Raw genomic sequence first — 12,633 nt, 5'->3', positions numbered from 1 at the left:
AGTTGTAGGGTCTTTGTCCATGCATCCCGATCGGTGTTACATCTGTTATGGCCCATCCATCCCCTGACTTGGAGGATCTCTTCACACATTGTTCCTATAGGCATAACATAAAAATTCCCTTCCAAGGGATTATTTCCGATGTAGAATAAAACTGCGATTGTGCCAATGCAATGAACATGCTGTGAGAGGCAACTGTTGTGACAATTGCTAGGGTTACTTTCAGTGTAAGTTCCTCTAGGGAACGCCATGTTTCATATGTTATCAAAGTCTAAAGTGTATCTTCACCCAAAGGGATCTCAAAATGTGTCAAAGAAGGTGGATGCAGACCCTGCAAGAACTCGATTTTGAAATTAAGTGTATCGGCCAAGGAAAGAAAATGTGGTAGCTGATGCGCTCAGTAGAAAAGCCCCTTGCTTGCAATAACATTGGTATCAAATCCATTGATCAGTGATGCAAGGGAGAAAATCATGCAGGACAAATTCTTTGCCCATATTGCTACCCTTCTGATGCAAGAAAGCAAGACTCCTGAAGAAATGAGTCGAGTTCTTGGGTACAAATTGGATGAAGGATGCATGTATTATAATAATCGGCTATGCATTCCCAACAATGATGAGGGAATAAAGGGAAAGACTCTGAGAGAAGCCCATGATAGCCTGATAGGTAAAAACCTACATCTGTGAAGAAAATCTTCTTTTGGCCAGGACTCAAAAAGGATGTACTTGATCATGATGTGCGGCCATCCAATTAATCCTAGGAATCCTCTGACTTCCTTTACTATCTTGGGTTCTGGCCATTCTACGACTACTTGGATCTTTGCGGGGTCAGGAGAAATCCCATCCTTTGATACTATGAATCCCACGTATTCCACCTGGTCAACAGAGAAAGAACACTTGCTCTTTTTTTGCAAAGAGTTGGTGTTTCCTTAGGATTTCCAGGACCTTACGCACATGATCTTCATGATCTGCAACATTCTTTGAGTATACTAAGATATCGTCTCAAAGAAGACAAGAACAAAATCATCCAAGTATTCTCTGAGAATATCCTGCATAAGACGATTAAACATCGCTGGGGCATTAGTCAATCCAAATGGCATCTAATGTAGAAAATAATAAATCTACAAACTATGCACATGACGATTGGGCTTTCATTGTGCAATGCATTTTTGACAGATGAAGTGGGAATGTATTAGTATGGATTTTGTCACTAGACTACCTTCAGTACAATGAGGTTACAACTCCATTTTTGTGGTAGTTGACAGACTAACCAAAGTTACCCATCTGATTCCAATGAAAGAAACCTACACTGCAGTGGATGTTGCCAGAGTTTTCCTCAAAGAGATCTTCAGATTGCATGGCTTACCCAGGAGGATAGTAAGTGACAGAGATCCTAAGTTCACATCGAGATGCTGGATTGCATTCCTCGAAGCAGTAAGAACTTTATTGGATCTCAGTACAACTTATCACCCCGAGACAGATGGCCAAACTGAAAGAGCGAATCAAGAAATAGAAGATATCCTTCGGTCATGCTATGGTGGGCAGGGAACCCAAGAAGTGGTTAAGCCATTTGCACCTGGTTGAGTTTGCTTACAATGCTTCTTATCATCAAAGCCATTAGGAATTTTTTGGACCCAAAAGGGCCTCCTAAAGGATTCCTAATTTTAAGGGATTAGAGCTTACAAAGCTGAGCTTAAGGGAGACAAAGGCTATGATGACCCCTATTTTTTACCTTGCCACATCAGCCATACCCCCCTAGTTTCACTTTTTAAAGGGAATATTCTCATACTTTCTCTCTTACTTTTTGACTTTTCTCATACTTTCTTACTTTTTGAATTTTTCATCTTCACTCTCTACAAATTGAATCTTTCTTGTCAGTTTGAAATCTCCTTTCTCATTAAATCCCACCATATCTCCCTTCCACATCAGCAAAACATTCTCGTATCTAGTGGAAGCAAGCGTGTGAAGAAGACCCCACAATGTAGCCACCCCAGAGATCAAGACAGAGAAGCCGATGATGAGCAGTTCGACTGGGTTGGTGAAAACATTCCTACATTGCGTAACACCATAGGTGGCAAGACCCTACTACCACGATAGGGTCCCCTATACCTACCCGGGAGGATCTTGATACACAGGTACCACAGCAACAGGAGGAGGAGGATTCAGACTATGAGAGAGACCAAGAGGAGGTTCTTGCAAGTGCGCGCAAGCATAGAAAGGTCAAGCTCTTCAAGCCAAGGAAGTCCCAACCTCGCCAACGCACTAACACAACACAGAGAGCTCCAAGGAGAAGGATGCGCCAAGGACATAGGGCTCTACAAGAAATCAAGTTTTATCAGAGGAACACTGAGTTGCTGATAAGAAGAGCCCCTTTCGCTCGCACAGTGAAGGAGATTCTCCAACGATATAGAACAAAGTTCCGTGTGCAGGGGATTGCCCTTGAAGCATTACAAGAAGAAGCCTCCGAGGCTTACCTTGTTGGGCTTTTTGAAGACACCAACCTCCTTGCAATACATGCAAAGAGGATTACCATATCTCCCAAGGACATGCAACTAGCTCGGCGCATTCGAGGCGAGCGAGACATGATGTAGAGATCTTAGATGTTAACCTTTTTTTTGAAGCAACTCTTTTGTCTCAAACCCCCCTTTGTAACAAGCCTATCTGGCTTTCATTTTGTAACCTTCTGATAATTAAAATTTTAAGTTTCTCCTACAATGTCTCGGTGTCATCATGTTTGTTTAACATGAAGTGTCTATCATGTGCCAGTTTGTCACCCAAGGCATCAGAAATGCTCCTGGAGGACTGAGGAAGCTATGCTAGAACAGTGCGAATTTGGCCTCTGCAACGCCGATGTAGGCTTGAAATTCGCACTGTTCTGGCACTTCTCCCCTAGCCACTCACGATCATTTCTGATGCATTTATAATGAAGTTGAGCACACTAATTGTGAGAAACAGTAGTTTATAACATAAAAACACCTTTAATCATGTATAAAAATATAGTGTTTATCATCCAATGCATCAAAATTGCTCCTGGTGGAGGACTGGGGAAGCTATGCCAGAACAGTGCAAATTTAAGCTCTACATCGGCGATGCAGGCTCAAAATTCGCACTGTTTTGGCACTGCTCTCCTAGCCACTCAGGATCATTTTTGATGCATTTATAATGAAGTTGAGTACACTAATTGTGAGAAACAATAGTTTATAATGAAGTTGAGTACACTAATTCTGTATTTATAATGAAGTTGAGTACACTAATAGTGAGAAACAATAGTTTATAATGAAGTTGAGTACACTAATTGTGAGAAACAATAGTTTATAAGATAAAAACAGCTTTAGTCATGTGTAAAATTACATTGTTTGTCATCCAATGCATCAGAATTGCTCCTAGAGGACTGGGGAAGCTATGCCAGAACATTGCGAATTTAGGCTTTGTAGCAGCGGTGCAGGCTCAAAATTCGCACTGTTCTCGCACTGCTCCCCCAGCCACTCAGGATCATTTCTGATGCATTTATAATGAAGTTGAGAATATTAATTATAAAAACAGTAATTTATAAAATAAAAATACCTTTAATCATGTGTAAAAATATATTATTTGTCATCCAATGCATCAGAATTGCTCCTGGAGGGCTGGGGAAGCTATGCCAGAACAGTGCGAATTTGGGCTCTACAACAACGGTGCACGCTCAAAATTTGCACTGTTCTGGCACTGCTCCCCTAGCCACTCAAATCATTTCTGATGAATTTATAATCAAGTTGAGTACACTGATTATAAGAAACAGTAATTTACAAGATAAAAATACCTTTAATCATGTGTAAAAATACATTATTTGTCATCCAATGCATCAGAATTGCTCCTAAAGGGTTGGGGAAGCTGTGCCAAAATAGTGCGAATTTGGGCTCTACAACAGCGGTGCAGGCTCAAAATTTGCACTGTTCTGGCACTACTTCCCCAGGCTCCCAGGGTCATTTCTGATGCATTCACAAAAATATTGATGGTACAAACTAGAAAAAACAATGATATACTTGATAAAAATGAGTTTGCAAAAATTGTATTGTATTCATAATAAGAAGTGATATATCATCTTTACAAAATCTTTCTTACAATATTTAGCTTCCTTATCTTGTTATTGGGCAAAGTGATTGGGCTATTTCTTGAGGATCCTCTATGCCTATGCTTTTGGCTATACCTATACGAGCAAGAAGTTTACCCCTAAATCTAGAACCAAAAACATCGAAGGTAAGGGATTTTTTAATCAGAACTATACATTTGGTGATCTATGCCATAAAGGCTACACAGAGCACCTTAGAGAGGGCTTTCAAAAAGAAGAGAGTGAAGGCAGATTGAGGGGTGTAGTCCCTATGGATAATGATAATGGCGATGCCATCCACACATGAAGTCGACCAAGATAGTGCGCCAATGCAGCATCATGTCCATGGACCTTGGCCTGGTCTCTACTGCCGCCACCTCTCCCAGCAAATGCATCAATTTCAACCAACCTCTGCAATCAAAGGAAAAATCAAAATATTTTCCTATACATAATTACAAATGTTTCTCGGTTGTAAAAGGTTGATAATTACCTCTTGCTCAATGTCTTCTTTTGCCAAAGTGCTGGTGGGGGCGGAGAGGTCAATCGAGGACTTAGCCTCATCCTTTTTTGGTGCTTTGGTCTCGTCCATCACTCCAGCAGCAAGGGTATCCTTTTCAGCCTCTAGCTTGTCTTGTAAGGTTGTGAATTCCTCCTCTCGAACTAGGGCTTGCTCGGTGGTCTCAACCATAGTTTCCTTGACCAAAGCAACTGTCTCTGTAATAGATTCTCCAAGGGGCAATGTAGCACTATCTAGGTGAGGACCGAGGTTGGACGTATCAAGGTCCACCTCACATCGCGTGCATATAATGCCCAAACATTCATCCATTCTCAAGCTAGCTGCCTTTTCAAAGTCATGAAGAAATAAGTATTCTTCACCTTCCACCACAATGGTGCTCAAGAGATTGATCTCAAGCTCTGGCAGCACCTTGCTCTCCTCGTGTGGGGAAGATGGCCCCGCGTTTTCTACTACAGTGGGTGGTTCAACTGTGCAGATTGTGCACCCTCTGGAAAGTGCTCTGATGCAAGCTGCTCTTCCATACCAGCACTCGTTCCTACTGCCTTCACTTCCTTGTCATCCCTCAAATACCCTGGCAATTGCAATGCAGGCATCTCTACCTCCTCATCCGAATCCTCATCGCTCATGTGAGGAACGCAAAAGTGGTGAGCCACGAGAGGAACCTAGTTCCTAAATTGCCCTTCCCCAACCTCTGCACCTCCTACTTATTGAAGGTACAGTAAGCTTTTGTGGGGATGCAGATGTTGATGAAGCGTTCAAGGCGCTGGATGTAGGGATGGGCATATTGTTGAATGTACTTAAGCAGCTCAACAGGCACCCATCGATCATTGGGGCAATGGGGAAAGGAGATGAAGTGGGGAGCCAAGTATTGCTCCTCCATGTATGCAATCTGCATCTCATAATGTTGGGATGCAAGTGCGAGCAACTTTTCAAAGTCGACTTCACGAGAGAACATGACAAAGAGCTTGCTCTTGCCCACCCACGGGGTGGTGGAGAGGAACTCACAAAAGTTGTCAAAATGGGTAGCCATGTGAATGCAAAAAGATAGTGTGAGCTCGTGCTTGGTTTCTATCGCGTGAAAATGAGAAAGAAGGCACCTTTGGCTATTTATAGTTAAAATTTAAAGTTTGGCCTTTTCACACTAGACCACTAGACAATAAAATTACAGTTTGCAAAAATATTAAGTTTTCATTTAAATAAAGATTGGTTAAAAAAGAGCCTACTACAAAATTATAAGCATGTCATCTTATCTAAAATTGTTATAATGTCTTCATTTTTTGCCCCTCTTGTGACATTTACTTCATGTTGATCTCCATCTCCTTGTTGACTTGAAAGCTTGTCATTGCCTTCACCTCGATCCTAAAACTCTTGCCCCTCACGTGCATCAAAATAGAGGCTATTTTCCCATATACTCAGTTCATCTTCAAGCTCTTCCACATGCCTACTATGTGTTAGTAGGGCTATGCACCTTGCTGCTGAAAATTCAAGTTCCCCCATTTGCCATGATTCTGAGACCATGGTTGTCCCCTCCTTACGCTTCCCAATCTGTAAAAATATAGAAGGTGGCACAATAACTAGAAAGTGTAAGGGTTAATTCTAGACATGTAGTGGAATCAGATATACCTTTCTTCTCATCAACTTGAAACTTGACTCTTCCACATTGTCAAAGCCCATGATTCTAAAGTGTTGACGTAGGTCTACTAGGCTCCAATGCTTGCTTGCTGCCACTCACTCAATCCATCCATTTTGCATCATCACAGCTACCTCAATAGGTATAATTTCTTCTTCTGAGGCTTGAAGTGGGATCCATGTCCCGTGCTTTTGCATCCATCTTTGGTAGTGCAGACGCATGTACAAAATAGAGCGTGCTTTGAAGAACCTGAAAGACACTATAGAATCTACTACATTGCACTTGTACACATCACATTAGTGTGACCCCTCATTAACCGCCCAACCCTCTCCTAGTAATCCTTGAATGAGGTCAGACCATACCTCCTTACAAATATACATTGTTTTTGTTTGGTGCATTGGCATGGAATTGAACATGTGCACAAAAACATGTAAAGGACAAAACCAATTTAGCCCTACTGACCTAGATGCCTTTGAAAACTTGAGTGATGTCTTGATATCACTTACCATCTTATACTTTAAGCATAAGATGGTCCAAGCATCAGGTTTAGGCCATTCGGGATTGTTAAGAGGGGGTTAGGAATCTCTTCTAGCTTGCCAAATAAACTTGGTTTTTTATCTACAAAATATGAGTGAGAAAAGAAAAAGATATTGTTCTGTACAAGATGACTTGGGCTTTGAGATACAAACATTGCCTCTTCAATGGATGCATGCATAGCATAGAAAACTCCAGTGAGGCTTTGGAGTGGTTGTTCCTCAACATAATTAGAGAGGGAAAAATCTATAGAGAGACATAAGAAAATGGAGAATTATAAGAAAATTTGAAACAAAAAATCCAATATTAGCATGTTATTAAAGCTGTGTTTATGTTACACTGACAATTTGAAGGAAACCTTGGTCATTGGCCTTGAATGTACAGGTCTCCAAGGGTATACACATGTTGCACTATGGCAACCAGCCCTTCCTTCTTAGTATGCTTGAAGACTTGTAGCCGCCCCTTCCAATGATGTAGCATATTCCCCAGTTGACACACTCGATGTGGTCCCTTAGAGAGCTTGGCTGCATGTAGACCCAAGCCCCAACCCTGAATCTTGTTGGAGCCCAAACTCCATTCTCATCTCTTGTGTTATGTAGCACAAGCTCTTCCACCTTCTCCCTAGGTCTTCTCACATTACTAGAAGAGGCCATGGTGGTAAGAAAAGAGAAGAAGGGAAAAGAAAAGCTTGTTTTACAACAGAGGAGTGGAGAGGAGAGAAAGTTCAGGGTTTTCAATGCAGCAATGGAAAGCTTAAAAGAGGGTTAGAGTTTGAGAATAGGCTTCCTGAACCTAGAGTAGACTAAAGAGGGATATAGTTTCTGTAGCAATGGAGAGAGGGAGCCAGAGAGAGAGAGAGAGAGAGAGAGAGAGAGAGAGAGGGAAGATTGAGAGGGAGGGATCTTGAGAAAGAGGGAGAGCTTGAGAGGGATGGAGTTTCTACAGCAATGTAGAGCTTAGAAAAGGAAGAAAGAGGGAGAGGGAGCTTGAGACTAAGGGAGCTTGACAAGGAGGGAGAGCTTCAGAGGTACTATGGAGTTTCTGCAGCAATGGAGAGCTTAGAAGAGGTTCAAAATGAGCTTTCCAAACCTAGAGTATGTTGGGGGAAGTTTGAGAGGGAAAACACACTTTTGGGAAAAAATTAAAATTTTTTAATTTTTAGGGTTTTTAATCTGCGTGATTCTAGGTGGGGGGAACTCTAAGTTTGGGCCCAAGAGGTAGGGGGACAAGAGTAGTAATTAGGCCCCATTAGCAAACCAAAGCCTAGGCCCCCTAGGGTCAAAGAAGTAAAAAATGTGCACCCAGCCCTCTTCCTATGGGTCCATTCCTAATCAAAAGTTAATCCAAGAGGCCCTCTTTGGGTCCAAAAAATTCCTAATGTATTGGGGTGATCCCTTTCAAAGCTCTGTATGGACAAGATTGCCTTAAACCATTGACTTGGTTGTCCGACCCATTGATCAGGGTCGAGATGTCCAAACAGATGCTTGATGACATGGACCAGCAAATGCAATCAATCCGTAAAGATATTAAGGCTGCCCAGGATAGGCAAAAGCAATATGTAGATAAAAAGAGATCAAAGAGAGTGTTTGAAGAATCAGATATGGTCTTCATTCGAGTACGACCCAAAAGTTTCTTATCTTTAGGGAAGTACAAGAAGCTCTCTCTACCTCCCCATCTCAAGGTACATAATGTATTCCATGTCAGTTTGCTTAAGAAGTATGTACCTAGCCCGAGTCACGTGCTTGATGATGGACAATTAATTTCTCCGACTCAAGGCCAGATGGTACTCTAACCTGAAGAAATCCTTGACGTTCGGGAGAAGATTCTCAGGAGCAGAGTCCTCAGACAATTTTTGGTCAAGTGGAAGTTCTTCCCTTTAGAAGGCGCCACTTGGGAGAAAGAAAAAGAGTTGGTAAAAGATTACCCCCACTTGGAAGTTCTTCCCTTTAGAAGGCGCCACTTGGGAGAAAGAAAAAGAGTTGGTAAAAGATTACCCCCACTTTGCAAGATGAGGACATCTCGTGTTTTTTAAGTAGGAGAGGATGTAAGATTCCTCCTCAGCCTGAATAATGAATAAGCTTTTTCCTCAATCCCCTGTAATCATTCCCTATTTCAGAATGCAAAAAAATATTGTTTTCCCTTGTTTTGGCCTAGAGAGAAGAAATATTCTAGAGAGAGGTAACTCAATATTGAGATATTTTTGGATATAAAAATTCTCCTAATATCTAAGATATATTTTCTTGAAACAGAAGTTCAAAATAAATTCTCCAATGAGCATTAGGAATCAATTAAATATGTGTATTAAAGGCCTTAGCCTAAGGATCCACATTTTAGAAATTTTTAGATTATGGTCCAATTAAGGTTCCTATGGGCCAATAGGATTAATCCAAGTGTTGGGATGAGATAAATTCAAAGAATAAAAGAAAATACCCAAAAATGAGTAAATGCTCACATAAGATGAAGAGTTGACTGAGTACAAGGTTTGTTAGTTAAAAATTAAGGTATATTAGTAAAAAAATGAGATATTTAGGAGACATGACGAATTTTTGACACCTTGGTAAGGAGGGAGAGTCCCATCAAGTAGGCACCTTTTTCGTCATCATTACTTGGGTTTTTTAATTCAAAAAATGTGATATTTTTATCTCTCCTCTCTCCTAGAGAAAATTGGATCAAAAAGGGAGCCAAACTGATCCAAATTGGGTCAAACTGAAGCTGGAAAGCTCTAGAACCCAGTTGGACTTGGTTAGTGGCCTCCCTCACCTATAAATAGACCCTCATTCCTTTGTATTTTCATCTTTGAGCTATACCATGCCAGTATTATCCTTAAAATAAGCATAGTTCTATTATCCCTTAATTTGCCTCTTCTTTTGGGAGCTTGGAGCTTCTCTACTCCCCAACAACTCTTGAAGATTTCTCTTCCGCTTGGGGGCTTCACTTCAAATTAAAGAATCAAGCCAAATTTAGAGGTAAGCCTATTTTTATGCGTTTTATTCAATTATCTCAGTGATTTTCTTCTTCGTAAGCCCATTTTTATGCGTTTTATTCAATTATCTCAGTGATTTTCTTCTTCTCAATCCCTCTAAAGCTTGAGAAGCTTTCAAAGTAATGGTTCTTTCTTCAAATCAAGCTTTCCAAAGATACATAATGTCTAAATAGAATTATGTTAATCTTTATGCTTAATTATAATGTTTTCTTTAAGAAAATCTCTCTCTTGATAAGATTAATCATCTTTATGGCTAGATCCTTAGTAAAAGGATGTTTTTCAATGATAATCTTCTGTTTCAATCTAATCTCTTGGCTTAATGAGCTAGAGAATGAGAATTGATATTTTCATGATTTTAAATTAGTAAAAATAATGGTTAATTCTTTTTAGATTCATTATGAGTAAGAAAAATTACTTTAACTCATCGGAAGAGGATTATAGTAACAACTTTGGAAATGAGGAATGTTTAATTTAGTTTAATCAAGGAGAATAATCATAATTATGCTTATAATTATGGTTATAATTATGCTAAGTATACAGAGTTTAATTTTAAGCTTAAAAGAAGAGTTTCTATCATATTTTCATTACAAGTTTTCATTCAATTAGAAAATAAAAAATTATCAGTAATAGCAGCAACGAAGCTATGACAAGTTTTTTTTAAAAAATACATATCTTATTTTTATACATAATACTAAAAGAGGAATTCCTACCATATTCTAGGTTTAGATATTTTATACAAAAAGAATAATTTTTATCATATTCATGAAAAATAATTTTTTTTATTTATGCATAATTATTTAATTAAGAGAAAAGAAGATTTTTTTATAAATTTATTTTTATGCATAAGCATTTAGTTGTAAAAGAGGAATTCCCATGATATTCGAGATTAAAACATTTAAATGTTAAAAGATGAATTTTTGGCATATTCCAAAATATGGATATTTATATTTATTTATTTATTTTAAGAGGAATTTTCATTGTATTTAAGTAGAAAAAGATCTAAATTAATTTTGATATTAAAAGAAGAATTTTCACCATAATTTCAAGTAGGAAATTAGGGTATATTAATGTTGAAGATCAAATTGATGGAAATAATATTTTTAAATATTTATATGTGGTTAAATCGAAAAAAATAATATATACTCAAAATTGGATTATTGGAAGAAGAGTATTTTTTACAAAATCTTGTTATTCTCGTATAGAACTATTTCTTTCATTCTATTGTGGCTCTAGGAGGGAATGAATTTCATAAAGTTAGAATTTTACTTACGGTTGGAAGTCACCGCCATTAACTTATCTAAAGAAAATCCTTAGGAATCAAAGCTTGAAGTAAACCAAATAATTTTGGTCAGACCACGACAGTGAGAATGGCGGCCAGTAAATTACTTGCCCATCTCTCGAATCTGAATCAAGCAAAAACCTCGTGACCAATTTCAAATCTTCAGACTACTACTGAATTAGAGAAGTTTTCCTTTAAACCAAAATCACCAAGAATTAAGTTAGAAATTCAACGAAATTGATGGGTAGATTACCCTGATGCGAGACTAGTGATTCTCATAAAGAAAATCTGAATTGTGGGGAAAGGGATTTTTTGTGGAATCAAAACCAGGAATTCTACTTGCATAGAAACTCTACTTTTTTTAAAGGACTATTTTACGCCAGAATGCTAGAGGAAGCATTTGGCTGGTGATGTAACTAAGGAGAGATTCGTTGCAACAGTTGGCGGGGAGTCGTCGAGGGACGTCGCTCGGCAAAGCCTGCCTCAGTACGATAGGCAAGGACTGACGAAGCGATCCCTAAGTGAAGTGCTAGGACACCTAAGTAGGATCCTGGAGGGTTCTAACCAGGTGATGCATGGGCTCGCGGTTGCTAGGACACCCATACGTATGTCGAGGAAGATATGGATGAACTGGAAAGGAATTATTTTTGTGAACTGGATTTTGATATTGGATCTCATTGGTTGACTAGCTGGTCTTCAACGGAGGGTCCAGATGATAATTTTTGTAAAACAATGGACTGGATATTTTGGAGGATTATGATCAGTAATAGTATGGTTTCATTGAAAGATTGTTTTAAAGACAGCCAAATCTGTTAAAAAGGCAATTTCATATTGGGTGTGTAAGTGGTGTGTCTACGTTGAATTTTGCTTGAAGCGCTAGCTAGGGGGCCTAGGAACTCTTTTCCTTGGTACCTGAGACAAAAAATAACCAAATTTGTATATAAAGGAATCCCACCAATACACTGGTTTGGTGGTTGGCTAACCCATGGGCCGGTTGGGGTGGATCGGGGGATTCCTGCGATACAGATAGATATGACTAAGTTATGTTAGTTCGATTAAGTCATAGGAAGACCCTTATTCTGTGGGAAGGAATCAACGGTTATGCCTCGCTTAAAGGGGGGGGAAAGCAGTGATCCTATGAACCAAGTGCAAGTCTCTTCCTTGATCTGACCATGTGACTTACAAGTTCGTTCGGATCAGTGTGGTTAGTTAAGACCTTGACCCGTTAGATAAATCTCTCGTTAGATGATTTCCCTGGTGGAATCACCCATGCCTTCCGGGCGAGGAAAGTTTTTTCGGGTTCGGTTTTTTGGAGGAACCGTCAGGCTAGTCTCTTGTCCAGATATCCGTGGGCGAGGCCCCGAGTGTGAATCCCTGCCCCGCGCAAGAGGCCGATGCTGCTTTCGCCGTCGGCACCCCGGAGGGGGCAATCGCGGGGGTGGAGGGGGCGGGGGTCTCATAGAGCTTGGCATTCACAAACTAACTCTTAGGTAGCTAGGAGTCTTTCTTTCTCCTCAATAGGATTTGGATATTCAATAAGCTTTTTGGGTAGTCAACAGGTGTGAATGGGTTCTTTGGCTTGGGCAGCGGCACATAGCATATCTTCTTCT

The sequence above is a fragment of the Cibotium barometz genome, chromosome 14 (genome assembly GCF_041138505.1).
Source record: "Cibotium barometz isolate CiBa-2024 chromosome 14, ASM4113850v1, whole genome shotgun sequence".
NCBI classification, from domain to species: domain Eukaryota; kingdom Viridiplantae; phylum Streptophyta; class Polypodiopsida; order Cyatheales; family Cibotiaceae; genus Cibotium; species Cibotium barometz.
The sequence above is the reverse complement of the archived record's forward strand: the minus strand, read 5'-3'. Positions refer to the sequence as shown.